This window comes from Dama dama, chromosome 19, assembly GCF_033118175.1.
Source record: "Dama dama isolate Ldn47 chromosome 19, ASM3311817v1, whole genome shotgun sequence".
NCBI classification, from domain to species: domain Eukaryota; kingdom Metazoa; phylum Chordata; class Mammalia; order Artiodactyla; family Cervidae; genus Dama; species Dama dama.
The window spans coordinates 89,993,490-90,020,961 of NC_083699.1; the positions used below are offsets into that span (position 1 = coordinate 89,993,490).

Below are 27,472 nucleotides of genomic sequence, written 5' to 3' on the forward strand. Positions count from 1 at the left end.
TCCCTGCCCACTGCCCACTGGGCTGAAAAGTCCTGGCTTTTGTCTTCCTCTTGGAATAACAGAAAAGTACAAACCACAGCATTATGAGCCACAGCGGGAGAAGGGACCGCCAAGGTCGTTCTTATCCAGGGCCCGGATAGCCCCATCATCGGATGTCCTCCTCTTGCCAGCCCTCCTCACCGTTGCCCAGCACAGCTCCCAACGGGACTCTCACTCCATCTCAGAAGGGCAGCTGATTCCTGGCAGGGCAGTGCTCAGGGCTGTGACTGCCACTGTCAGATCCAGTTCTGGCTCCTGTCACTCCCATCTCCTGGTGCTTTGAAACCAGATGGCAGTTCCAACACGTTCTCCAAGTCTTGCGGTCTTTGAGAATGCTCTCATGTCTTCCCTTTTCTTTTTTAAATTGGATGCACTGGGTGTTAGTTGTGGCATGCAGGATCTTTAGTTGCAGCATGCAAAAGTTGCGAAACGTAGGATCTAGTTCCCTGACCAGAGATTGAACCTGGACCCCCTGCATTGGGAGCACAGGGTCTTAGCCACTGGACCACCAGGGAAAGCCCTTCCCCGTCCTGACGTCTTCCCCAGGCTCGTGCCTTGAGCTGCACTCACCCACCCGCCCCCCCACACCCATGAGGCCACAGGGCTATTAAGACAAGTCTAGGACTCGGCTCCTGTCCACTGTGATCTCAGACCCTGCAGTCACCACATGCCACCAAACCTCCTGGCTCCTCACTGCCACTTGGACCTGACTGGACTTACCCCCCTGGCCACGCTGGGTATCCCACCAAGCCTCAGAAGTGGTGTTGACCCATCAGAAGAGGCTGAGGCCTCCTACCGTAGACAGATGGTACCTAATTGTTCCACTCTTTCCCTGTAGGATTAGGTTTCAAGCCCCATCAATACTCCCATTTCCACTCACCTGGACAGGCTGCTCTTGGTCTATATTCCTTCATTTGCTCAGCCACTCAGCATCATGCTTGAGAACACAGGGTTTGACATCAGACAATCTAGACTCTGCCACTAACTAGCTGTGAGTCTTCAGAGAAGTGTCTTAATCTCTCTGAGCACCTCATTTGTAGAGCTGGGGTTAATAACAGTACCTGCCTCTTAGTTTTGTCATGAAAACCATAAATGAAATAATCTTTGTAAAAGCACTTAGCCCAGAAGCGCCAACATTCGCTACAAGTACACAATACATGTTTTCTACGATTTTATTTTAAAACTATCATTCATGTGTTCACCGTGCGTTTACTGCACCCTGTGGCAGGCACTGGAATAGAAATCCCCCTCTGAAAGAGAGGAGTCCCCTTGAATCAGGCAGCACCAACTCACGCTGGCACCCAGAGGTCGGGGTGCAGAGGCGCAGAGTCAGGGCACAAAGGCAGAGAGGAGACACGGAGCGCTGTGTGCGGTCCAGGGAGGGTGACAGGCACCTTCCACCTTTCCCGCACTCCTTTGGAACCTCTGCGACTCCCTGGGTGCGGTGGCACCACAGGGGAGTGGGAGGTGGGGGATGCCGAAGGGTGCAGTGAGAAATCCCCAGAGAAACCCCCTCCCCTGCTTCTTCTTTGGCAGAGAGCGGCCTTGCCTCTGCCATGCAGGAGGGCGATGTCCCCTGAGGAGGCCTTGCTGAATCTGCCTGGGACGGTTCCGGAAGTAGGAAGGGCGGCCGGGGGTGGGGAGGCGGCAGGAATGTTCTGGCCTGCTGCTCGTACAGGCGAGTGTCCCGAGAGGAGGGCCTCTGGACATCAAAGGTTCCTTTTGTCCCCCTCCGAGTGGCAGGGCAGACCGGCCGCTGGCGATGACTCAGGCCTGGCCCTGACGTCACCCACGCCCGGCCACTGGCCTCCCTCTGCAGCCAGGAAACTGGCTGGGGAGTGGCACTCGCAGGCTGCAGCAAATCTCAAAATAAGGAGGCAACTGCCTCTCTCCTCCTCCTCTCCATCGTCCTACAGCACACCTTGCTTTTCTTTCATGCTGCTGCTTTTTTTTTGTTTTGTTTTGTTTTGAAGCCTCACGGGAGGTTTTACTTATAGATCAACTTTCAGAATGTAGGAAGTCAGAATGGGTGACATCATCAGAAAAATATGTGAAGCTGATCTCGACCAGAAGTGAAGAACCCAGAGCAAGAAGGCGGTTAGAACTCCTGAGCCCAGGGAATTGGCAGCGTCTGGGTTTCAGAGGAGCCAGCGCCTCGGAGTAAGTGAAGGCTGCCCCCAGACCCCCTCACACCGCGCCCTTCACTGTGGGGCGCCATCTTGTTCCCTGACACCTGCAACCTGGCAGGCCCCAGCCCAGGGGGAGGGTGCGGGGGCTGCATCGGGGAGACCCTCCAAACACGGCACCGAGGGGACCTCTCTGATCTCTCTCTTCTCCACAGGCCCAGACCAGGACGCATTTCCTCTAAAAAAAAAAAAAAAAAAAAAAAAGACACACACACACACACACACACACACACACAGAGTGAGGCCAAATTCTGGTGGAAAGGGCCCACATCGTGCCTTTCGCCGTCACCCCTCTTGTTCTGTTTCCCCTTCGTCCTTCCCCGCTAGTGCTCTGTTTTGGACGGCCAGCATGTTTGTTCAGAGTTCTGAAATGCTTGTTTCCTGGATCTTATACCAAGTCATCAGAAACAAAAATAAACCCCATTCTAGGCAAATATGTGCCCTGTGCTGTCAAGCGGTATTTTTGCACCTAACCTGCTAAAAGTTGGCAGCTCTGGTAAGAAAATGACCGCAACCTGCCATCCATACCCAGCGTGTTTCAGGTTGTCTGTGGTTGTTCCAGTGAGTGCGCCTCCACTGTGTCATCTCCCTGTTTTCAGAGAGCTTGTTTTCATTCCTGCCTGTGCCATTTGCATCTGGGATGATACGAAACACAGAGTCTGATGATAATGTATCTTTGATGTCTGTTTTAATTTCACTGAAACAAGCTTAAGTCTTTGTGTAACCTATAATTTTACAAGCTCTGGAAGTTTCTACCCAAGAAAGTTAAGTTCCCACGAGAAAAGTTTTAACATGTTCGTAAGAATTGCAGAGCACACAGACATAGAACTCATACCCAGTTCTCCTGGCATCCAAAGTCATCTCCTGAGTCTTTATCTAGTCTTTGTATAGCTTACTTAGCCAAGTAGAATTGTTCTTTATAAATTCTGTCTTATAACGATGGGGTAAGGGTATGTTAAAATGTATCTTATGTTATAAATGTAATTGAGAAGCTTGTCGCTTACTGGAAAAGAGCGGCAGATTCCTTTGTAAACTGACAACACCCTTTGAAGATTAACCATTGCATGCTAATACATCTGTTTTGTAGATCTTATATTTTAATTTTTATTTTATCTTAATATATCAGGTTGTCTTGAAGTGAGGCTCTGCTAAACCACTCTTCTTCTGGCTATAAGATCTGAACGCTGTGACCATTGATTTGGTGAGTGTCATTTGTCCCTAATGGCTGCTTGAATTTAGTTGACTAAATCTATTCTTTTATTTTGTTGTAAGGTACAGGGAAAAGGAAGAAGGCACAGGGACTTCTGCACACAACGATAACAGCTGTATCAAAGAGGATAATAGTAATAGTTAAGATAGGCTAATTGCTATAATAGACTGAAAAAGGTATAATCACTCAAACACAACAGAAGTTTATTTCTTGGTCATGGAACAGTAGAGGTCACACATTCATTCAGAGACATAGGTTGAGAGAGGCTCCACCTCCTGCTATATGTTGTTTGAAAGGTCACCTGGGATTGTTTCCACTTCCCAGTGGAGGAGGAAAAAGAGTGTGAAAAAGTGCACATAGAGATTTTTATGGCCCCTGCCTAGAAGTGGCCAGGACACATCTACTCACACTCTATTGGCTAAAATGCTAGTCACGTGACCACATCTAACTGCAAAGGGGTCTGGGAAATGTAGTCCCTGGATGCAGGCAGCCACTTCCCAGTAACACCTCTGGAGTGTTTCTGAAGAAGAGGTTATCCTCTCTGCAAGGCATAATGAGGAACTTGGAGATGCTCAAAGATAGGGTAGCAGAATGAAGCAGTGGGGGAAGTAAAAAGAGATCAGATATTTAGAATTATATGAATATAACTGACACTTTTTGGTAAAGAGTGGGCAAAGAGCAGATTTTTCAAGATGCCACTGTCTGTTCTAATGCTGAGCCTTTACATAAGCACCACTAGGCCACCAGTGGCCAGTGAACCACGAAGGGCATTCTTCCCCGGACTTTTTCCCCCTCCAGGGTCCTTTTGATTTAAGACCATTCTGGCTCTGTCATGCTTGTAGGAATTATCCAATAGAATTCTGTTCTCCTAGTGGTCACTAAGAAAGCTCTTTGTGGGTTGTGTTTTTTTTTGTTGTTTTTTTTTTTTAGCTCACAGTTCTGTTTGCTCCTGGGGGCTTTGGGAAGCTACCCTGCTCCAGATCTTGGCATAATTTTTAATATTGGGAGGTAGAGGGGAGAATTCCTGACAAGATGGGATCCTGAAACCAAGTTATAAGAGAAACATGGGAAAGTAGACTAAAAAAGGCTCCAGCTGAGGATATTAATGCTACCCAAAGGATTTGATGTATAGTTCTAGCTTTTTCTTTTCAGGAAAAGTTGCAAAACATTTACTGCAATCATGAGTGGTAAGGTTATAAGCCCTGTTTGAAGAACCCTGATCTAATTTTATATGTTATGTAGTCTTTTCATCATTGTTGGTCTTGGTGCAGTATCCCCCTTGCTGGAAAATATCAGAAACCATATGGTGGTGCCTTTATGATGGCCACAAGGCATCATAAAGATCTCCAATAAAAATGGGCTGCATGTGCTCACTTTAGCAGCACACATACTATAAAAATGGTTTCCAGTCCTTGCCTGAGCTGCCTGGTACCTACTTCTCTAGTTTCATTGTCAATATCTGGCTAGACACTTTGGTTTTGGATTATATTTTACTCCTGGACTTGACATTTCTGGCACTCACACCCACACCCTGAAGAATACACATTGTCCATTGTGTGGGGAGGCCAGCTACTGACTGACTTAACACAGCTCTCAAAGCCTGGCCTCATCTCCTATTACTGCTGCCTCGCCCCCGCCCAGTCCCCTCACATCAGGAGGAGTGGGATAGAAGAATGAGCTGATTTGTTGCAAAAATGCTTCAACCTTTGAAAGTCCATTTCCTTGGTTTGGTGGGTCCCAAAAGAACCTACTGAGTGGAGAGCTGGCTGGGTTAGAGGAGAAAATTAAAGATAAGACCTGGTTGACTGGGAGAGCCCAGGACCTGCAACTAGGGAGCAGCCACAAGGAGTAAGCTGAGAACAAGTACCAGGTTTCAAAAGCTGGAGTAGAGTGGGAATGATCTGTTGCTACGTGTCTAAGCCTAAAGGAGTCTGCCAGGATGGGCGGGGCCAAGACCATGGTCAAGAAGGAAAAGGAGTCAGGGTCTATTCACTGGGGAGACTGTTAGTCACAGGTTGTTAATTTCAACTGCCATGTGAGAATGACTCCTCAAAGCACTAGGATGCAGGAATTGACTTAGGAGTGAGGGAGTGAGCTGGGGTCAACTTGATTTTTAATGTCTAGCTGCCTAGTGTGGCAGAGAGAGGTGTGCCACCACCAAATCAAAATTTCACTGCCATCAACATAACCCCTCCACAGGGTTGCTACAGCATGCTAGGTTAACACTACAGACCCACCAGTGAAGCAGGGGTAACGAGCACACTGTAAATACTTTGATCTTCAACGTTTTAAAAAATGCGTCAAAGTAGATATTATGGGAAAAGTTAGACTTTCTCAAGCTTCCTTAACTTATAATTTTATATTTTATTTTGGTTAAAAATTTTTGTTGAAGTGAGTGAAGTCACTCAGGCATGTCTGACTCTTTGTGACCCCATGGACTATAGCCCACCTGGCTCCTCCATCCATGGAATTTTCTAGGCAAGAGTGCTGGAGTGGGTTGCCATGAAGTATAGTTGATTTATGCAATGTTGTGTTAGTTTCTGATGTATAGCGAGGTGATTCAGTTTAATATATACATAATACGTTTGTTTGTTTTTTTTCCCATTCTCAAATTCATATGAGGGGTACAATTCAATGTGAGGCTATATAGTCTTTTCAGAGTTTAGGTCATGCCTATTGATTCAGATGGGGTCTGGGCACAGTTGGCTGATGCAGGCAGTGCTTAGACCAGTTGATTATTTTTAACCCCAGGTTAAAAGTATTATACTTTTCAGGGCATAGAAGTACAGGCCCCCCTCTTGCCCTGGGTCAGCATTATGAATGTTCTGTTACTCCCTTTGGGAGATTTTGCAATAAGGCCACGTCACAGTCACCAAAGCTGAGCATTCATGGTAATGGGGCTTCATGCTTTCTCATGCTGAAATCCCCTGACTTCTTGTCAAGAACGCAGTTGGAAAACACCGCACTGAAGACTTCAGGGTTTTGTTTTTAACTCAAGCCTCTGGTTTTCATCAGAACTTTATAGCTTCCTCCCACCTCCGAAATGGTATTTTTAAATGTGTAAAGCTGAGGTTCTGTCAGAATAAGTAAGGTAATATATGTGAAATGGTTTGGACAACTTAGGAAAATATGTGGCAAGTTAGGTTGATGAAAACAATTACTGTCTTTATGATCAGTATTGGTATTTGAATTTTGATATTGCTAATAATACTGCAAGTATCATTTTATTTATTTATTTATTGGTCTTTCTAAATTGACTTGCACCTGAAATCCTTAGCACCATTTCCTAACTAGCCAAAGCACGTGGTGTAAAAATTTCAAGGACATTTGGAAAGGTTAGGCCCCCTAGGCCAGGGGCCTAACCAAGAAGCTTCTACTCTTACTCAGGTTTGACCTGGGATTCACTGAGATCCATGAGAGAAAGTAGAGTTGAGCCATCTGTCTGCCAAAAAAAGATGCTTCCTGGCATTCAATGGGGCTCCCAGTGCATTGGCCAGAGGAGGCTTTGAAAGCCTCCATGGAAGGAGGCTGGAAGCTCCATGGAAGCTCTGTCCCTGGGTGGAGTCTCCCAAGCTGGAATGAAGCCAATCATCTGTCCAGAAGCCCCTAAGCAGAGTGCAGTCAGTCTGCGTGGTGTTCTGGGGTGAGGCCACAGGGATTATACACAGAGGCAACAAGCATGAGATCAACTCAAGAGTAGTAAAGATGTTCAAACTGAATTCCCTTCCACGTCCCTGTTCCTATAGTCTGTTATCTTCAAATGTAGCAACAAAGTAGTATCTAGTGAAAAGGATTTTCTTGTTGACCCAAATTCCTGGGCATTGACTATACCAAGGTATTTTGCAAAAGAGAATGTAGCTTAAAATTCACCCCAGCACCAGACTCAGTCTGTCTTCCAAGTCCTCTTGCAGCAGTAAGGCCATGGCTGGACCAGGCTCCTAAGACATCTCTCTTCCCTCTCTTTTCATTCCTCATGAATCAAATTCTTTTTCTTTACTTTAAAAAAAAAATTAGCACTGTTTTTCAAATAAAAAGAGCCATAACTAGTCACTATACAAAATCTGGAAAATAGAGAAAAGTATCAAGAAGAGACCAACAATCTCCAGTAATCCAACAACCAAGCAACAATTCAATATTAACATGTTGATGTATTTCTTGTCAGTTTTTTCATATATATTCTTTTCTTCTTTTGAACATTATTGAAATGCTATTTTATATGCCTCTTTTTAAATTTTATATATGTATTTTTCCAAGTCACTGAATGATTTCACCCCACTTAACATTATGTTGTAAACATTTTTCCAAGTCACTAAATGATCTTTTGAAATTTTTGTTTTTAATGGCTGTGTTTCCATTGCATGGATATGTCTTAATTTATCCATTCTTTTTTATGTACATTTTTATTGCCTCTAGTGTTCTGCTATTATAAACGTAAAAAAGATTCTTATAAATAAATCTTGGTGGACATCTGGGGGAAAATTCCTAGAATTGAATCAGTAGGTCAAATGGCCTATTTTTAAAGTTCCTAATGCATAAATCAACCCCTGAAAAGTTACCAATGTCTATTTCAAAATCTAAGTCCCCTTCAGTTTCTCATGTTAAAATGCATGTTCCCAGGCCCCGGTGGCATGGAAAGCTCTGAAGAGGGGGCCTAGGAATATGTATTTTAATATACCTTCCCAGTCCGTATGCACATTAAGGCCTGAGGACTATTGATAATACTGTGTTCAATTTAATAGACACTCATTTTTCAGCAACACTTGCTAGACAGAAAAAAAGTCAAGGAACTGTAAGCTAGTACATCCAAACCAGAATTTACTTACAGGTGTTTTTTGGCTTCTGAATTTTAGATTTCTCCTTAATCATGATATGATCCAGTTGAAAGTTTATCAGCTAGGGAGTTTGGAAACTTTACTGTAAATATAAGATAACGGAGCCACAGAATAGTTCATTTACTCCCTTGTGGTTGTTACCCAGAGATCTAGTGGCAGAGGAACAACTAGAACTTGAGTGACGAAGGGCCTGGATCCACCCAACCCCTGGGTAGCATTACCAAGTCCTAGCTTATACTGTTTACTGCACAACAGGACAATAATAAGAGAGATAAGTTGTTGGGTCAAAGAATACCAACTTTATTCAGAAAGCCAGCAACTGTCTTACCCAAGTTAGAGTTCAGGCTTCTTTTATACTAAAACAGGAACAGATTTGACTGGTTGCTGCAAACGTCTCAATGTTGGAATCCTTTGTTCTTGCAGCCTTCCACATAGATCTGGTCACAATGTTCCTGTAAACCTCCAGCAAGACAAACATTATTCTCTATTATGCAACTTTTTATCTCTATATGAATGCAGAAGTGTTACACTTTTAAAGGTCACAGTCTTGAGAATGGGATATCGTGTACATTTTGGCCTATTGGCAGCATTCTTTTTCACAAAGTGCTGAGCCAGCATGCCTAAGCACAGGCAACAGAGTGCAAGTGTTAGCGCTGGAGGAATAGCTTCAATATGGGGTCAGATTTGTTCTTCTCTGTTACAGTAGTAGAGACAAGGCACTGTGAGAAGACTGACTCCTAAAGTGAGCCCCTGGTTCTACCAGAGAATGTTTATCTGCCTTCTGATAGGCAGGGCATATCTCAGGACACGTGTGGGCAGCCCAGACCCTGTGAGGGACACCATAAGAGACTAACCTGTGCCCTGAGCACCGAGATGATAACACTTAGTCCGAGGAAGACGTAGGGCAGCCAGGTGGATCCAAGCCATAAGAGCCAAGTAGGAGGTGGGTTCCAGAGTCAGAAGCCAAGAGAACAGAGCAGGGACAGAGCAAGATTCACACTGTGGGCAAATGTTACGTCACAGGAGGCATGAGTGGAAAAACAAAGCCAGAGCTGAGGGGCGCTGCCGTGGTTCAGCCTTAAGGATGGAGTCTCACTGCCCAAATTCATGGTCAGGCAAAGTACTGCCCCCATCTCCACCTACCTCATTGTATCTGAAAGGTGCTATGTGCTTGGCTGCCTTCTGATGGGAGGTAAGTAAGAGCACATGACCAAATGGAGCGGTGAGTCAGAGAAGAGGTCCCCAAGAATGGAAACCTGGAAAATGTTCTGTTACACCAGAGAACATAGTGAACAAACAACAACCAAATTCTAAAATTCTCACCACCTTGAAGAGGAAGTGTGGCTGTCCATCCCATCTGCATACCTCTTCTCAAAGTCATCAGACTGCCATCATTTGGCTTTCAGGTTCAGCCTCAAGTTCAGCCTCCACAGACTGCTCAGCCCCCAACAGTCCCCAGTTCATGATTAGGTTCTGTAAGACACCATCTAGATTCCATCTAGATGCCCAAGTTCACATGCATCTCCTGTGAATGCACCAGATGAAGCACAAGAGCCAGAACCCAGAGGAGCACCTTCACAGCATCCGTCCTCCATACAGAAGCATGAGGGAATCCACCTAGGATCACCAAGCTTCCCTGCTTCTGTGCAGGGTCTCCATTATCTTTTGGCTGTCCTCATGCAGGATCACTGCCCTCCTGATTCTTGATCTCCTGGCCAAATGTGTGGAAGCAGGATCTTGATGAGTATGGGTTCTGGGAAGGCCCACAACCTCCCTTGAATCAGGGGTACAACAGATGGACGCTGACTTTCCAGACATGGCTGGGGCAGTTTGAGTCATCCCTCTGGGGTTGGCCCTTTTCAAAGCCCATTTCCCTGGTCATCTGAACACCTTCCTTGGCTGAGGCACCGTCTGCTACTCAGATGGAATTCTACTTGCTGGCAGGACCTGGATCCCTAGGTTGGGAAGCTCCCTGTGGTGGTGATAGCATTGCCTCAAATCTAACTCCCTGGAGTTAGAGGAAATCAGAGGTCCATGACATCCAGACAAGGTGTCCACATGCTGCAGGAGAGTCTAGAGCAGTCAACAGAGTAGGAGGTCCAAGGGCAAGAAGTGTTCAGTGGGGCCTCTGACATCCAACAAATGCCACTGGTGGTCCTGTCTTTACCTGTCTATGCTGACTCTGTGTCCCACCACCACCCCCCCCCCACCCCATGCTAATAAGGTACTAACTCTAGGAATACAAAGCACTTACACAGTCTCTGGCTAAAGCTTCTCTGGCTAAAGACCCCAGCCCAGGCAAAGTCTGTCCCCGCCCCATGGCTGTCATATCATGGCCTTCATATTACTCCATGGGAGTGAACATCACTGGTATCAAGTCTGCCTGCTGGGCCAAGAAATACTGCCTTAAAGAAACCCAACACTCCCAGATGGTGAAGTCCTACTACTGATGTCAGGAGCAACTGGACAAACCTGAGGCCTCACCCTCAGGTATCAAGAGCCTCGTTTTCCATCATCAAAATGCCGAACAGCACACATTACTATGTAGACAGTATTTGGAAAGCTAGAACAGTGAGAGAGACCTGAAGCCACACCAGTCAAGCTCTGAAGGCCCCACAAGTGACTGCCATCTTGACTGGGAACCATCAAAATGAGCCCCGATGAGTCTATCAGGATGGCTAAAATAAAAAAAAAAATACTGATATTACCAAATGCTGGCGAGGGTGTAGAGGATCACTCACACGTTGCTGGTAGGAGTATAAATGGTGCACTGCTCTGAAAGAGTTTGATAGTTTTTAATAAAGGTTAGCATACACATACACTCTTGGATATTTACAGAAGAGAAATGATAACTTCAGTTCAGTTCAGTTCAGTTCAGTTGCTCAGTTTTGTCCGACTCTTTACGACCCCATGAATCACAGCACGCCAGGCCTCCCTGTCCATCACCAACTCCCGGAGTCTACCCAAACCCATGCCTATCGAGTCAGTAGGTTTACACAAATGAACCTAAGTAACTTCAAAAATGGGGCTTCCAGGTGGCACTAATGGTCAAGAACCTGCCTGCCAATGCAGGAGACATGAGACGTGGGTTCGATCCCTGGGTCAGGAATGTCCCCTGGAGGAGGGCATGGCAACCCACTCCAGTATTCTTGTCTGGAGAATTCAATTGACAGAGGCACCATAGGGTCACAAAGAATTGGACTTCACTGAAGCGACTTAGCAGTCACATGAATATTCATAGCTGTTTTATCTGTTCTAGCTTAAAACTGAATACCCGCCAAGTGTCCTTTAGTGGGTGAATGGATAACAAACGGATACATTCATATCATGGAATACTATTCAGCAATAAAAAGTCACATCTTCCCATCCAACTTGAATGGCTCATAAGGGAGTTCTGCTGGGTGCGAGAAAGACAGTCTTAAAGGGTTACAGACTGCAAGATTCCATTTAAATAACATTATCAAAGGGGCAGAATTACAGTGCTGAGAACAGATCAGTGCCAGGGGCTAGGCTTGGGGGAAGGTGTGACTATGGTGGGGTAGTGCAGGGGGTTTCTTTGTGGTGATGGTGTAGTTTTGTATCAGGATTGTGTTGACAGCTACTCCAATCTTCACATGTGATAAAATTTCATGGAACTCTAGACACACACACAAGTGCATGTAAAAACTGCTGAAATCTGAAGTAGTAGTCTGTACCTGAGTTAACAGTGTTGTACCAGTGTTAGTATTCCTTTCTTGGTTTAGAGAATGCATTACAGTAGCGTTGATACAAGATAATATCATTCTGAGAAGATAGGTGACATCATACAGCTACTCTACTGTTTTTGCAACTTCTTGTGAATTGTAAACTAGTTCCCCCCAAACTATTAAAAACAACTTTTTAAAAGTTTGTTTAATTAAAGAGGGAGGTTGTTCCTCACCCCCAAAAAAGGGGGATTCAGCCACTGGCTTCTCTTTTGTGAACAACTCCTATTGTTTATTGCTAATTTATGGTTCGGCTTCTAAGGCGCCGTCCTAGTGGCTTTGGCCTCACCCTCTGCATCTCTGAGTCAATCAGAGTTGGCCCATCTCAGATGCAGTCGAAGCTCAAGTCTTGCATGTGAAGATCCCCCCTTCCCCCACCCAGAGGCTGTAACTTCAAAGCGAGATGAAGACTCAGATCTAAAAAACGGCCTCACAGTGAAAATCTAGGACGAATCATTCTTCCAGCCCCAGCACAGTAATTTCTTCTCTGGAATGGCTCTTTGTCTTCCCTGCTCTTCATATAGATTATTCTCTTCACCTTCACCAAAGGGCCCCTCCTCTAATGGAAGGAGATTAACCCTTCTCTGCGCCCCCCTCCCACCCGTCTCATTCAGCGGAGGGCTTTCTCTCACCAGCCCCGCTCTCTCCGGGCCTCGTGCCACAGCTGAACGCCCCAGCCTGAGATGGCTGCCTTCCCTCTGAAGCATTTGCGCCTCTGTCAAACACCTTTTTGCCAGACTTGGCCCTGGGAAGACAGTTTTGAAATTAAATTTATCGTGAGCTGCCGGAGTTCGCAGTAGGGAATTGCACAAGTCCCTGGGGCATTTAGGTCAATGGCTCCCCGCTGTGCTCGTTCCCTTCAGGGCCTCATCTGAGCGAAATTCTAGCATTATTTACTCACTTGTTTTGTGGAGGGGTCCCCAGCACCATCTGAGATCAAAGCTGTGCCTATGGGGCCGCTGTCTACGTGGCATCCTATCCGGATATGACAAGAAACACACACAAGCCACTGTCCCCCCAGGACCGGCCTCAGCCCCTAATTTCCTGCCGCATCTTATTTATTAGGGGCAGTCATCTCAAGAGACCATGGGGAGAGGGGCCTAAGTGTACGTGTCTCGGACCTGGCTATGAGTTGTAATCAGGACGCCGTGCCCGAAAGGGGACTGACTATTTGAGTTGTTGATCTTCAGTAGGCGTTGGTGAATCTTCTAGTTTTGCACCTTTTGGTTTCAAAACCGTACTGAACAACGGAAAATGAAACCTGCAACTTATTTTTAGCTGCTAATGCTAACTCATGAGATTTTTTTTTTTTTTCTTTGCAAACCAAATAGGCTAAAGTACTTCAGCTGGCTGAACTTAATCTGATTGACTTAATATAGCAATCAAGTCTGCTTCTCTGATACTTCTCAAATGATACTGGGTCCCAGGTGATATTTTTGCCTAAAATTTACTATTGTTGCTTAAAATTATGTTCTGTTGACCTTTAAAAAAGTTAAATAGCTAAACATTTTCTTCTGGGAGGAACTGGGAAAGAAGTTACAAACCGTCTATACTGCAATCTATTTGTTAACTCACTTATTTTGAGCCATCTGTTTAAGTGAAAGGTGGATTTTTTTTTTTTATTAGTTGAGCCAGTGTGTTGAACTACAAAGAGCAGAATACTCGTAATTTAGGAATCTGGCTTTTATCCTGGTTGCTGAGGTCTTCAGATATCACACTCCCCGAGTCTGATTTTCTCCTCCCTTCAAGAACGGGTTTAGATAACATCTTCCCAAGTGCCTTGCCCATCCTGTAATTCTGTATAACAGGCTCTGCCACTGACAGCGCGGGGAAATGTTGAGGCACATTTTGGAGGCCGTGGTGTTATCATCAGGCCACTCTTAGTTTCTGTCTCCCCTTTCCCTATTCTAGGAGGGAGAGATGTAAACATAGCCTGTGGTCTGCTCACCAGACAACTTGTACTCACCCCCAACCTTGGTAAACAAGTAATTAAGAACTTGAAAGACTTCCATAGGTATTTTTAGTCCCCAGATCCGTTCCTTAACTCATGGAAGAAGCTTTCTCATTTTAGGAAGTGGTTTCAGGAGACAAAGCTGAGGATTCCACTGGGAGTGTTAGGAGCAGAGAAAGGACCCCTAATTTGGTCAATTCAGAGCCTACCCGTAGAAGTCCCTCCATCGCATTAGGCAATACTCTATTTGCTGTGGGAGAGAGACATGAGTAAAGGCAGATAGTTCAATACAACAAAAACGTACTGTGCTTTTATCTTTAGTGCAAAGGAAGTAAAGATTCACTGAGGTTTGTTAAGCTGCTGTGGTGAGAAGAGGTTGATGGTCATGACCTTTCTGAAATACAAAGTCATTTATCTGAGAGAAAAAAAAGCAAATGACTTTGTTCCCAGGTTGTCGTGGAATATTTGTTGCCCAGGATACACATAGATACTAGGAGAGGATTATCCTCTCATATAAGGATAGATTTTCCCCGTCTGTAAGATTTCTTCCTTCTCTATCTTCATGTATATCCCCACCTTCCCTCTTCAACTTAGTTGCCAGTCTCTCTAGAAAGAAGAAATTCAGCCTTCTTGCTGAATGTCTTTGGTCACTTCAGGATCTAGAAGACCCTGTTGTTCCATTTGCTCTCCATCTGGGGAGTGGCAAACAGTGATGACTGCAAACAAATGTGTGACTAAGGATGCAGGAATGCTTTTGGCCTCGGTGGGCAGGCAAAATCCTTTTTAGTGCCACGTTTCCAATACACTGCAGAGTGAAAGCAGGGGCAATCTCCTGCTAGAGCTGAGGTCGTGATATTGAAAATGATGGTGAGCCATGCTGACAGTATTCCCACAGGAGAGTCTGGGCTGGATGAGGGTGAAGTGGGATGTTGTCTACCACAGTCTCCCTGGAAACACAAAGTCAGTCACCACTTTGTCTCAGTCGAAAACCCCATGGTTCACATTCCCCTCTCCCTGCAGCCCTTTCCTTGAGGGTAACCTCAGTTTGGTCCCCAGGGCTTGCTGCGCAGTCCTTGCCATCAAATGTGTGCTCCTTGCTCACATCTTATACAGATGCTGATGGATGAAAGTGAGAAAGCTCATGTCTTGAGCAAACTCCGGGAGATGCTTAAGGACAGGGAAGCCTAGTGTGCTGCCGACATGGCATCACAAAGAGTCAAACACGACTGAGTGACTCAACAATAGCAACAAAAGAACTGGAGCAGGCTTCTTGGAGCTCAAACTCCTCATGCTCGTCCATTTATCTAACCCTTTGTTCTACTGCCTTCAGAGCGTCAAGAGAGATAATCCTCCTCTTATATTTCTATCCTGAGCAGGCTAGAGCTCATAGAGTTGATTAGAAAGCCCCCTTCGCAAGCTCTCTGGTTGCCATCTAGAATTACTGCCAGTGAGCGAGACAGTCAACTGGCCACATAACTTGAAAGCAGAAGGCTCAGAGTGCAGCTCTTGTCCTAACCAACCTAGGAAGCAAGCTAGGCTGGATTTTTTAGAATCCCAAACCTTCAGAGCTGGAAGGGATGTTAAATGGGGGCAAAAGCAGATGTCCACATAAAGAATTAATCGTTAAAATGATGCACTTGAAACACTAAACTTGGTTGAGGAAAATTTCCCATTCAAAAGTTAGACTTTTCAAAAGTTCATTTTAAAAATGTGTTAGGGGAACCTCCCTGGTGGTCCAGTGATTGGGACTTCACCTTCTGATGCAGGGGGTGCAAGTTCAATCCCTGGCCAGGGGTTAAGATCCCACATGCCACACAGTTGAAAAACCAAAACATAAAATGGGAGCAATATTGTAACAAATTCAATAAAGGCTTTAAAAATAGTCTGCATCAAAATTAAAAAATCTTTTAAAAATTAAAAAATAAAATATTTTGGGGGAAGGAACTCATCATACAGACTTAAGTTATCTGTTTAGGACAGAAATACTATTTGTGAGTAGAAACCAGGTCCATCTTGATTGTTATACTGATTTTTCTTTGATAATCTAGATTAGGACCATCTAACAACCAGATAACAGATTTACCCACAAATGCAGGCTTGTAGAAAAATTTTAATACAGGGAATGAGTAAACTCACTTATTAAGTGTGTGATCTTGGGCCAGTGACCATATCTCTCATAACCTTGGTTTCCTCATCTGTACCACAGAAAGACAGGACTTCATTATGTGAAGTAGTTTGTTCAGATGGATACATAAGCTTTTCCACTGATTTCGCCTGATAAAACATTTCCAAATGATGACAAATCTCTGACCAAAATTGTTATCCTGGTTTCTACCCTTAACTTTCCAACATGGTCTAGTTAATTCCTCTTCTCTTATTCTTTTCCACTTGCTGGTCCAAACTGTCTGCAGTTGGTACCCACGGTTCCCAGAGCTTGGAGAGTTGAAACTGTTTCATCTAAACAGGGATGATCCTGGCTCCAGGGAGCGGAAGTCTTCTCTACCCCAAGTCTGTGCAGTAACAAGATTCTTACATCAGGGCAGAGTGTGGATGAAGCAGGTTTTATCCTCTTTAGATTGGTGGAAAGACCCAGACTTTGGAATCAACTGGACTTGGTTTGAATCCTAACTCTGCTGTGTGTGACTGGTAATCTCAATTAGTTCCTCACCTAAAGGTGATGATAACTAATACTCATCTGGCAGGATTATTGGTTGAGAATTAAATAATATGTGCTTAGTTGCTCAGTCATGTCTGACTCTTTGCCACCCCATGGACTGTAGCCCACCAGGCTCCTCTGTCCATGGGGATTCTCCAGGCAAGAATATTGGAGTGGGTTGCCGTGCCCTCCTCAGGTGATCTTCCCAAGCCAGGGATCGAACCCAGGTCTCCCGCAGCATGGGCGGATTCTTTACCATCTGAGCCACCAGGGAAACCCATGAATACTGGAGTGAGTAGCCTATCCCTTCTCTAGGGGATCTTCCCGACCCAGGAATAGAACCAGGGTCTCCTGCATTGTAGGTGGATTATTTACCAGCTGAGCTACCAGAGATAGCTAAAATATTGAGTACGTTGTAGGTTTTCAATAAATGGTAGCTACTGTAGACTTAGACTTAGCTCTGATCAAAGTAGAAAGCAGAAGTTCCCGCCTACATCTTTAGGCAAAATGTAGATGTTTAAAGTAGCACTGGACTTTCCTAAGAATTTAGGCTAAAATATCATCCAAAGGCATGTTTAGTCACCGGTAAATTGTCACCATGTTGCTTCTGTGAACATCCTACAAACAAAAGTAAAAAGCAACCTCATAAAAATGTTTAAATTCTAAGAACTTAAGCAGAAATGTTACATCTGGTAAACATTTTATTTTTAAAAATTGAGATTAGAATAGCTGAACCTGGTAACAAATTTACCCACAAATGTTGAATATCTATATTAGGTATAAACGGAAACCAGCTGTAGTTTTCAATGCAGTGAATGGAGCAAAGAAATGTGCAAACCAATCCAAATGTTTATAAACCAAGGATTCCTCTGGGACTCAGTGCCCTGAGTTTATGTTTTGTTTTTTTTTAAACAGAGAGTCAAACTTTGTTCATACTTGAATTATGTACTTTGCATAAGTCATGCAATTTGACTTGAACCCACAGGACTGAAAATAAAATGAACTCAGACTGTAGAAGGAGACTGTAAGCAAGTAAGAGCATTAATCAAAATAAAAGAGGCACCCCTTACTGTTAGCTCTGTCCTTCTCCAGCCTGCTCCTGCCAGATTAGTTTGGGTTCCTTGTGCTTGACTCATCAAAGTGGCAAAAACAGGTTAAAATTTTCATCATGGAAAAGGCATTTGCCTGATAAATGAACATTTGTGCCTATGCCCCGAGGAGGTTGACAAGCAGGCAATTTTTAAAAATCATAAGTGAGCGCATACCCTTGCCACTTGTAATCATGACAAAGCTTAAGTAATTTGGGCATGAGCTTGTTTTTTTTTTTTTTTTTTTTTTAAGTGCAAAACAGGATTTACTAGTCGAGAATGTCTGTCTATACAAGCTCATCCATCTAGGTGCTCTCAACCACAGTTCAAATTTGTTTAACACAAGCAAGTTTGGTAAACGAGCTACATTTGTTCGTTGAAAGTTTTGGAACTTCACAAAATAAACCAATACATGGCTTTTAGACTCGTTTTGACAGAAGACCAGACGGAGAACCCCACAGGGAGGTTTGGAAACCGCTTGCCCTGGCACCTGGCTTCCGAGCAGTAGTCAGGGACCTGCCCATCTTCATCACCCTGCCCCTACAAAGTGGATATGACACTGTGCACTCACCTTGTGGGACCTGATATGGATTATTGTCCTTGTCACTGTCATTTATTATCTCAGACAGAGGAGGCAGCGACTTCATTTTGTGTGTCCAGAGTAGATTCCACATCGTGTGTATTTAACTTCCATGATAATTTGTGAGTATTTTAATGTGAATGTCTGAGTTATTGCTGAGGAATATCTGGACAGACACCAAGAGCATCAGATGCCTAGGTCTTCGCTTCAACCTCCTCCAACCCCACTCCCAGGACTCTGCTTTACAGATGACCATACATTAAACTGGTAGCTTGTAACTGAGCGCTATAGTCTTTCTAATTCTCATCTGCCATAGTAAAGAAGGAATTAGCCTAAGGACACTCCATTCTAATTTTCTGTCGCTGTCAGTGCTAGCCAGAGCTCATAGAGCAATGCCGTGGGGGTGGGGAAGATGGCTCCACCATTGGTATTAGACCAGAAGCTACTGTTTCCGTTAAAGCCACGTTTATTTCTGGAATAGTTGTGGGAGAGAAATGTGCTCCAAAGAGAAGAGGACTCAGTGTGGTTCAGGTATGACCGACCATCTGGCCAGCCCAACTCAGAGACTTTAAAGAGTACAGGTTAGAGGTGGGTTGGGCACTTTCCATACATTGAGCTAAAAATCGCTTGGGTGCTGTGGAAGGAGACAGAATGAGTGTTAGAAACAAAGGATCCGGTTGTGAAACCTAGTACCTAGGTTAAGATGTTCAAATACATTTTCTCCTTTAAAAAAATTACGGGGAACTGGAATGTTTTGCTGATCTGATTATTTGCAGTCAGTCCTTACAGAAAATAGAGGCAACCCCAGAAAAGATGGATTCATTTTTGTACATGTTGAAATTAATGAGCGTTAGCATATTTAGTGATGCAATAGGCAATTAAAGACTTCTGGAGAAATATGAGGAAGAAAAACATAGTATTATATACTCAAAATCAGTCTCATAGCATTTTATGAAAATGTTGGCTTACATCCAGGATCTAAGGGTGGGGGTGGGTATGGTTTCTTTGTAGCTGAAGAAAGAGTAGAAAAGAATCTGGTCTATTTCCTTAAAAATAAAAGACTTCATGTTTTTTACAGCATGATAAATGAAATGCTTTTCTGATTTTTTACCTGCCGGCAGGATCTGGAGGAAATTTTTCTAGCAGGCTATGCTGTTTTCCTCTCTTTGGGAACATGGTGACACTGGTTTTGTAGCAAAACAGTCTTTGCTTATTAGGCATTTCTTCAAAATCCTGAATAAGCAGCTCTTTCCACATTTTTTGTTCCACATGTTAAACATTTCACTGCAATTTGAGCTTCAATTGTGTGTGTGTGTGTTGATATGAAAGACTGAAAGGGAATGCCTAAGGATTCTTGAAGGTTTTTTCTTTAAAAATTTAATTCCTATGATTATGTATCGGAGCCTCTACGGAAGGTGATTCCAATTTATTACATACAGCCAAAGTAAAGCCCATCAATCTTGAGCAGCGGGGTTAGGGAGGGGATATTGAAGAAGACATGAAATTCGGTGTTTGAGTAGATGAGATTTAATTTTCGGAAAACATCTCACTCATAAAACGGATAGCACCCCAGTGTCAGCTCTGACCTCCATGATGTCAATGTCATCGTGGGAGCTAGCTAAGATAAGCCTCAAAGTAAAACAAAGAAACATCCCGTGTCAGCTCAACACCATTTCTTCCCATACAGTTTGCATGATACATACACACAAAGCCTCTTGGCATTCCTGTGAATGACTTGTTACTTAACAATTTAGCTTTTGGAGGGGGGGAAAAAGGAGAAAAATCATTTTGCATTTCCCAGGTTCTGAGCAAGTACAGTATGCTGTTGCAAGACTTAACGTTATTTAGGTCAGTGTCCTAAGGACAGCTTTTATTGTTCGTGATGGTCAGCTAGACATCCAAAGGAACTCAGCATTTATTTATCTTTCTGTAACTGCTTTTATTCTGCTTCTAAGTTTAAGCAAATTCATTCACATTTTCATACCATTCTGATGAAGAGGTATCTGCTGTTCTGTACTGCAGATACATTTAGCAGAATACATTTACACGACTTGTGGTTAGAGGTTATAGCACGGATACAGACAGCTGATCATGCATTCTTCTACAAGCCTGCCGGCACCAGTTAGGATTCTGAAAAATAGTCTAGAAATGCTACACCCTTTATAATACGACTCTTTACTTTGTAATAGCTTTAAAAGGTTTGTTTTTGTTGTTGTTCTTTGCTAGCAATTCTATGAAATCAACAGTCTATAAAATGCATCCCGAGCCAGATACATACTGTATTGAAAGCTTTCTTCAAGAAGAAGATATGACAGTGTTCGTTCCAGCTTATTTTCTTCCTTAGCAAAAAAGGACCGTTTGATTCTCAGAAGCAGAAGGACCCAGTCATTGTGCAGCAGCTCTGCTGAACTGTATGAAATGCCTTCTACTGCCTGGTTGCAGAATTTGGAGTTTGCTAAACAGTGTTTAGTGATTGGGCTCATCTTGCATCACCAGTTGATGACATTTTTCTTTGTTCCCTCCTACTCAGTTGAACCAAGACTCTGAGGCTGATATGCAATGTCACTTACAACATTAATCAGACACCGCATTTAAGGTGAGCTGTCCCCTGCCTCCTCCTTCCCCAGAGCTCGTGTGCTGCATGCAGTGCGTATCTGGCTTCTGTGAGCCTAAGATGGCAGGCAGGATTAGCCGTGCCTGTGCTGTGTGCATGCTGTGTAGAGAATTCATTACACGTTGCCTAGTATTTCAGATGTGAGTATGTAAATGCTCGGGATGCCATATCATCTGGTAGCGAAGACTTGTTTTTGCCTCATTACAGCCTTAGCTATTTCAGCATCACCTTTCAGTTCCGATTCATTTGCTTCTGGATGTTTGCTTTTCATCACATTCAAAATAGATTTTTACCTTTTTTTTTTTTTTTTTTTAAACAAAGCCAAAAAAAAAAAAAAAACCCTAAAAACAAAAAAACAACAACTAAACTCTGCTACCAGATGGTGTCTCCCCTTTCTTCTTGCGTTTGCTGTCTTTTAAATAATGTATGTTGTATTGTTAATTAATGTGAATATCAAATTAAACACTTGAAACTTACATGTTTATTATGCAGGTAGGAGGCAAGGTGGAATCTATTTTTAACTCTGATGCACTCCATGATGTGCAAGCAACTTGGTTCTTGAATTCATATTTTCAGTGCTGGTATCAGTGGTTTGATTTTCAGCAAATATGACAGTGGCCTTTGCAGTGGTCAGCTCCGGGCTTTGAACTCTCAGAGGAGGAAGGGAAAAAAATTCAACACACTACCTTCTTGGTTGCAGCCTCAGAGAAACCTTGGATGAGAAACTTGTTTTTTCAAACCTGTTTTCCTGTTGATAAATTCAGTTCTCGTGATCACAGTACATTCAAGCTGTTCTGCGTATGGTTTTGTGTGTGTGTGACAATTGCATCTAAAACTTGAGAGCAAGAAGACGGTGAAATCAGTTGGTCTCCATCGCTTTACATAAAAATGGCTGAGTGTCTTGTCATGCTAGCACTGCATTAAGTGATACAATACAGGTAGGTTGAAATTTGCATGTTTTATAGATTTTTTTTGAGCCATGTAGCAAGAACATTAGATTAAAATATGACTTTTAAAACAAAAATTAAATAAGACAGTTGTAATTGTGGGGTGGGGGTATTCACTTGGATGGCCTTTCCTGTTCAGATTCTATATAAATGTATAACTTTTATAAACTTCTAAGATGATTCTGCTATAAAAGTGAGATGATTCCTTTTAAAAAATCATATATATATGATAGGTGTGGCGCCATCAGACAACAAAAGAATTTTTTGAAAAGTCTGTGGATTCAGCTCCATGTTAGCTTGAAACTAAAAATAAATGGGTTTCTGGAGATAATTTTGAACAGCGCAAACAAGCTTAATAAGAAACATTTAAAATATTTAAAATTTAAAAGCGGTCTTTAAACGTGTTATATGAATGATGAAAATAAAACCTAGATGCTTCTAAAGTCAATTTTAAATGATACACAAGAATAAGTTCATTATTTATATATCTGTTATTTGGGGAGACAAGGAATTAAAATTTTTAAAGGGGGAATTATTAAATATAGATGACTCTGTTAGAAGAAAGAGAGCTTCACTGAATAAAAGAGCCCCTAGAATGGTTCACTGCAGACCAAGCTGTGGTTCTGTAAGTACCAAATTCTGGCACTTTTCAAAATTATTTCATGGGTTCTTTCCTTTGAGTTTAACTTCTCAAATATATTTTGGTTTCAAATTAACACTGGGCCAGAACTTGTTTCCTTAGTAACCACATCTTATTTAAAAATGCAGTAACAGATATGCAAAAGATTGTCTTAAGAAAAACCAAATGTTTCATGAAAATTTTGCAGTTCTTTTCCTCTCTTGGAGAGTCTGAACTGGTTTTAGACGTTTTTAAATGCGGTCTTCAAGCCTTAAAAATTAAGCCATAATTCTGTACATAGAAAGCTTGCACAGTAAGAGCTTTTTCTTTCCTCCTTTGTGCTCAGTACTTTCAAAATTAAGGTTTTTCCTTTGTAATGTGCCACAGAATGCTGGTCAAGGCTTGTGTGCAAAGGTGTAGTTTCATTATCACGAGTTCACCAGCGCCACTGAAACAAAAGGTAACTCAGAAATTCTCAGAATCAGAAAATGCTTATGCTCTTGTTCTGCCTGATCCCTCCATCGGTAACCTCTGAGCTATCGGTAGAGACGGACCCAAACCCGAGCCCACCCCCACAATAAGTGCATACTGAGTCTCTGTGAGAAATGTCTTTGTAGGTGTGTTAGGAGGAAGATGCTGCTAAACCCAAAACCTCCCTGAGGTTTGCTCCAGCGTGTAGAACATTGAGATGCACAACCATCTGTGTAAATAGTAGCTTTATCCTAGCAGTTTGTCTAATATCCCAAAGCACTGTCTGTAAATTCAAACCTCTAATAGACTAAAGATTTGTTGTTGTTGTGTTGTTGTTGTTTTGAGGCCAACTTAAATATCTTGCTTGGAGCTTTTCTATGGTTCAATTGTATTAGAACATGATTCAGCTCACAGTGATTTCGTTCTGTGGGCTTGCCATGAAATATCCTTCCTGTAACACCTTTTTTTCACCTCTTTTTCTCTCTCTTTTTTTTTTTTTTTGCTGTTTGGGAGCCATTTTCCTGCTTGCCTGTGACTTGAAATGACTAAGTACATTTTGCATATAGCATCAATCAGAAAATCGTAAACTGAAGGGAAATGTCAGAGCCCTGATTCCATATTGTCTATTTATTTTAGCATCAGTAGCATTAACAGTTGCAGTAGGACCAGGCTAATTGTCATTCGCTCTTGAGAAAATAATGAGCCTGGCATTTGTAATTAAAACACTATTGCTGTTCAGAAAGATTACAACTCAATGTCTTCTATTTTGATAGGCTGGTACAAATTAATCATTTTGAAACCATTTGAATCTTAATCACAAGATTAGATGGATTCAATGGAATTGTTTTACCCTCCAATTGAATGCCAGAGAGATTCAACAGTGTATTGCTTCTCTGTAAAATGTCGATCCTTTTGTTTTTATCTCAAGCACAATTGCGTCATCTTGTAGATTTTCATACCTCATGATTTTTTTTCTGGCATTTTTCATTCTTTTGCTCTTGGTCTCTCCTAAAAGAATTTGAAACACAAGTTAAGGAGCTTGAAAAGCCAAATAAGACTGATGGGAAGTATATTGTATCATTGTCATTGTAATAAATAGACCAGTGAATGGAAGAATAATTATTATTTATTACTTTGTGCGTTTTGCCTTAATGCTTTGCCTTCATATTTCACAGAAATGTTTACCAGACACAAAGCTTTTCTAAATTTACCCATTTACAATTATCATTGGATTTTCTAAATTAGCCAAAAACACTTCCTGCCAACTGTAGAGAATTGCACTTATTCCTGCTCATTGTTGAAAAGACAGTGCTTCACCCATTTACACTTTTTGGCTAAGGTGTTTACGCTGGGCAGGCCAAGACAGGTGCGACAGAAAGGATGTGCAAACAACTGCTTGGCTCCCACCAAAACAAAATGGATGAATCTGTGGTTTTCTACCTGAATGATTTCGAGTCTACAATTCTCAAATCTTATAATAATAATAAGATTTGATAATTATTATTATCAAATAATATATTATTATTATTAAATAATAATGATAATATTATTTTAGAGAATAGGATTTTTTTCCCAAGCCTTAACTCAGTGAGAATACCAAGATTGCATCTCTTGCTACTAGAGTGATGTTGATTTCCATGGATTCCCCTCCAGAGGGCCTGGGTACCCAACCACATCTTAGGGCTGGTTGATATGGGGAGATGAATCTAGAAAGTGATCTAGCACTTTTCTCTTTGATGCACAAAGCCTTTGAGTTCCTGGTACCATATAGTTCATTCTAGCAGCTCCCTTACATGGGAAATGCTATGCTTCACAGCTTTTTTGGTAATTAAACATTCAACACACATACTGAGTACCTACTACATACCAGTCATATTCCAGAGGCTAGAAATGGAGTAATGAACAAGGGAGATCAGGGCCTGCCTCTCATAGACCCACCCCTAGTGTGGTGAAGGGGTGGGGGGCCAGGGGCACAAAAATAAATATGTAAACAAATAGTTATAGAAGACAAGTGCAAGTAAGAAAGAGAAGATAAAATTTATAAAAAGCAAGGGTGTCTTTTTGGGAGGAGAAGAGCCACTTGAGAAGGGTTGGCCAGGCAAAGCCTTGTAGGAGTGGTATTTAAGGTGGAGACCTAGATGGTGAGATGGATCCAGGCAGGTGAAGATCTGATGGAGAGCATTGCCAGGCAGAGAGGTGTTCATGCTCAGACCGCAGACTTTCCTTCCTAATGAGTTACTGCCATTGTATCAGAGTCAGGTCTGAGACTTCATGGGTTGAGCCTGGCTTAGGTAAGCTGCCCCTGCAGTGAGACAGTGGCCCAGACCCCCAAATTCCCAGAACTTGGTGCCATCAGAGGCATTGCCTTTGACCCAGCCTCACCCCAGAACTGCTCCAAAGATGCAGTGAAGCTCTGAACATTGCAGTCCTAGGTGTTGTTGAAATTCAGGCCCAGGTTCAGTTTAACCCAAGAAATCCACAAAAGAAAGGAATCCTAGAGCGAGGAAATTTCTGGGAAGCCTCTTGCTTTGTTTTTCTTAAGAACTCCAGAACTTTGACTCATGGCAAAACATTGAGAGAGCCACTTCCTTTAACTTTTTTTTCAAAGGCAAGAAGTGGAAGGGTCTGTCCCATCTTGCCAGTAAATTGCCTTTGTCCTCTAACGCCTCAAACGCTTCTGCAGAACTCTTTGCCTGTTTGTCGGTGGCTTTCTAAAGACTTCACTGCTTGGACTGATCTTTCTCTATTTGAATAAATAATGCTAAGGAAATTCTTCAGAACCAGAAGTCTTTTGTGCCTTTTAGGTTCATCTGCTAAAGAAGGTCCAAGAACAAAGGGATAGGTTTGCTCTACAAGTTAGAAATAATAAGACCCTTCAAAGTCTTCTGAATGTTTCAAAAGCCCTTCTAAAATTGATTCACAATTTATTGGGCTTTGCTTATCAGAAGTTAGAAGTGGCCTGATTCAGTCTACTTTGTTTGGATTTGACCAGCCATGAAACATTCCACTGCATTGAAGAATGTTCTAGCCCTTTGGAGTAGACGATTGTTTGTCAGTGGGGGTGGGAATGGGTGGGAGGGGGCTTCACCAAGTCAGTTCACTTCTTCAAATACTTGTTGAGCATCTCCTGTGTGACAGAGACCACTGCCACCCAAGCAGAATGGAAATGTGACATAAAACTCCTTATGAAGCTCATGTCCAGGTTCGTGTACAAAGCTAGGGCATTGTATGGACAGGTACAATTGTATGTCCTCTCTGTTTCAGAAAGAAATGAATGGCATGCTATTCTCTTAGTGTCTTTTTACACTGTTTCCTGAAGGTCAGCCTTCAGTTTGGGGGCATTGCAACCGATGGCAAGGATGGTTCTTCCCCGGGACTCTGTGTCTTATTCTCGGTCACCTCAAAATGTCTTGGCTCCTAATAAGCCACCGTATGTCTGACTGCCCTGCTCCAAGCTGGTCTGCCTGCCTTGCCAGGTGACCTCCATAAGGGCTGCCACTCTTTCGCATTCATGAGCAGATGTTAAGTTGAGAAGCCTTTGAATGCAAAAAATTGAATTTGTGATGCAGGCAAGATGCTTCTGCTTTTTCTACCTTCCCTGACAGGTCGTGGGGGGTCTCCCTGTGGCCCTGTTCTGCTTCTGTGGGAAGCAGGTAAATCAAAGACTAGTTGCCAAAGCCCTTGTCTTTGTTAGGTGAGCCCAGCATGATACTGCCATGCCCCAAACATCTCATTGACCAGAAAATGGCTCTTTTGATCTTGTGATTCATTTTGCATCTTTTCTTTTAATGGTTTTCTTGCTTCTGCAGCTGTTCCAGTTCAGGGTTTGAGACTAGCGTTTGTGTCTATAGTCACTATATTTGGCCTGTGGAGGAAGTTTGTTTTCTGGTTCAATTTTGTTTTTTAAATGCCGGTATAAATTTTTTTTTTCTGTGTTCATAAAAAGCTGTGAAGTCTTTCATGATTTTCTTTATGTGATTAAATAAACCTCTTCCTTACCCTGTGGTCATTGCTGCCAAATAGATATTTTGAAATTCCTTTTTTTTTTTTTGGCCTGCTGAAATCTTCTACCCTGTCTGAGGCCTTGCTCTAATTAAGGCCTCACAGTCCTGCCCATCTTCCCCAGTGCCGAGCGCGACGTGGTGTCCCTGCCCCGAGGGCCTTACAAGCCAGTGAGACGAGAAAACAAAAGCCACCAGCTGAGAATGTGGTTAAATCCCAGAAGGGCAGTGCCCTTGTAATTTTTTTCCCCCCTTTTCTCTTGTTTCTTGAGCTGTGGAAGGGAAGTAGGGGACCTGTAGTAGGGAAACAGAGGGGTTACACTGAAAGATTAGAAAATGCAAGATATTGGGGAAACGATGTGAAAGCGAGTGGGATGGTCATCTGGCCAGCAACGTAGGGAGATGGGACGACTGCGGACCGAGAGGGCAGCAGGGAGGTGGGGAGGGGGTGCAGGAAATCAGGAAGAGGGAACAAAGTGGGCAGTCAGGAGGCAGGCTGCTATGCCGCACCCTGAAGCTGGGGTTGCTGGGAACA

At 43.1% G+C, this 27,472-nt stretch overlaps 1 protein-coding gene and 1 long non-coding RNA gene across 12 annotated transcripts in view; one reads left to right on the forward strand and one right to left on the reverse strand.

Annotated features, from left to right (window-relative positions):
- The window catches only part of ZBTB38 (zinc finger and BTB domain containing 38), a 130,975-nt gene that overhangs the window by 52,282 nt on the left and 51,221 nt on the right, over positions 1-27,472 (forward strand). For 2 of the 11 annotated variants that reach the window (XM_061167732.1, XM_061167733.1), the window contains exons 1-3: positions 1,796-2,199; positions 3,352-3,426; positions 20,816-20,881. The gene's annotated coding sequence lies outside the window, so the exon portion shown is untranslated. Of the gene's footprint in view, positions 1-1,795; positions 2,200-3,351; positions 3,427-20,464; positions 20,484-20,815; positions 20,882-21,423; positions 21,838-27,472 lie in introns of those variants that run through there. The other 9 variants (XM_061167720.1, XM_061167721.1, XM_061167719.1 and 6 more) reach the window with 9 other exon arrangements.
- LOC133073777 (uncharacterized) lies at positions 8,512-20,809 on the reverse strand. The gene is made up of 2 exons (XR_009697043.1): positions 20,564-20,809; positions 8,512-17,235 (listed from the first exon to the last, which is right to left on the reverse strand). It is a non-coding gene; the product is annotated as an uncharacterized LOC133073777 (long non-coding RNA).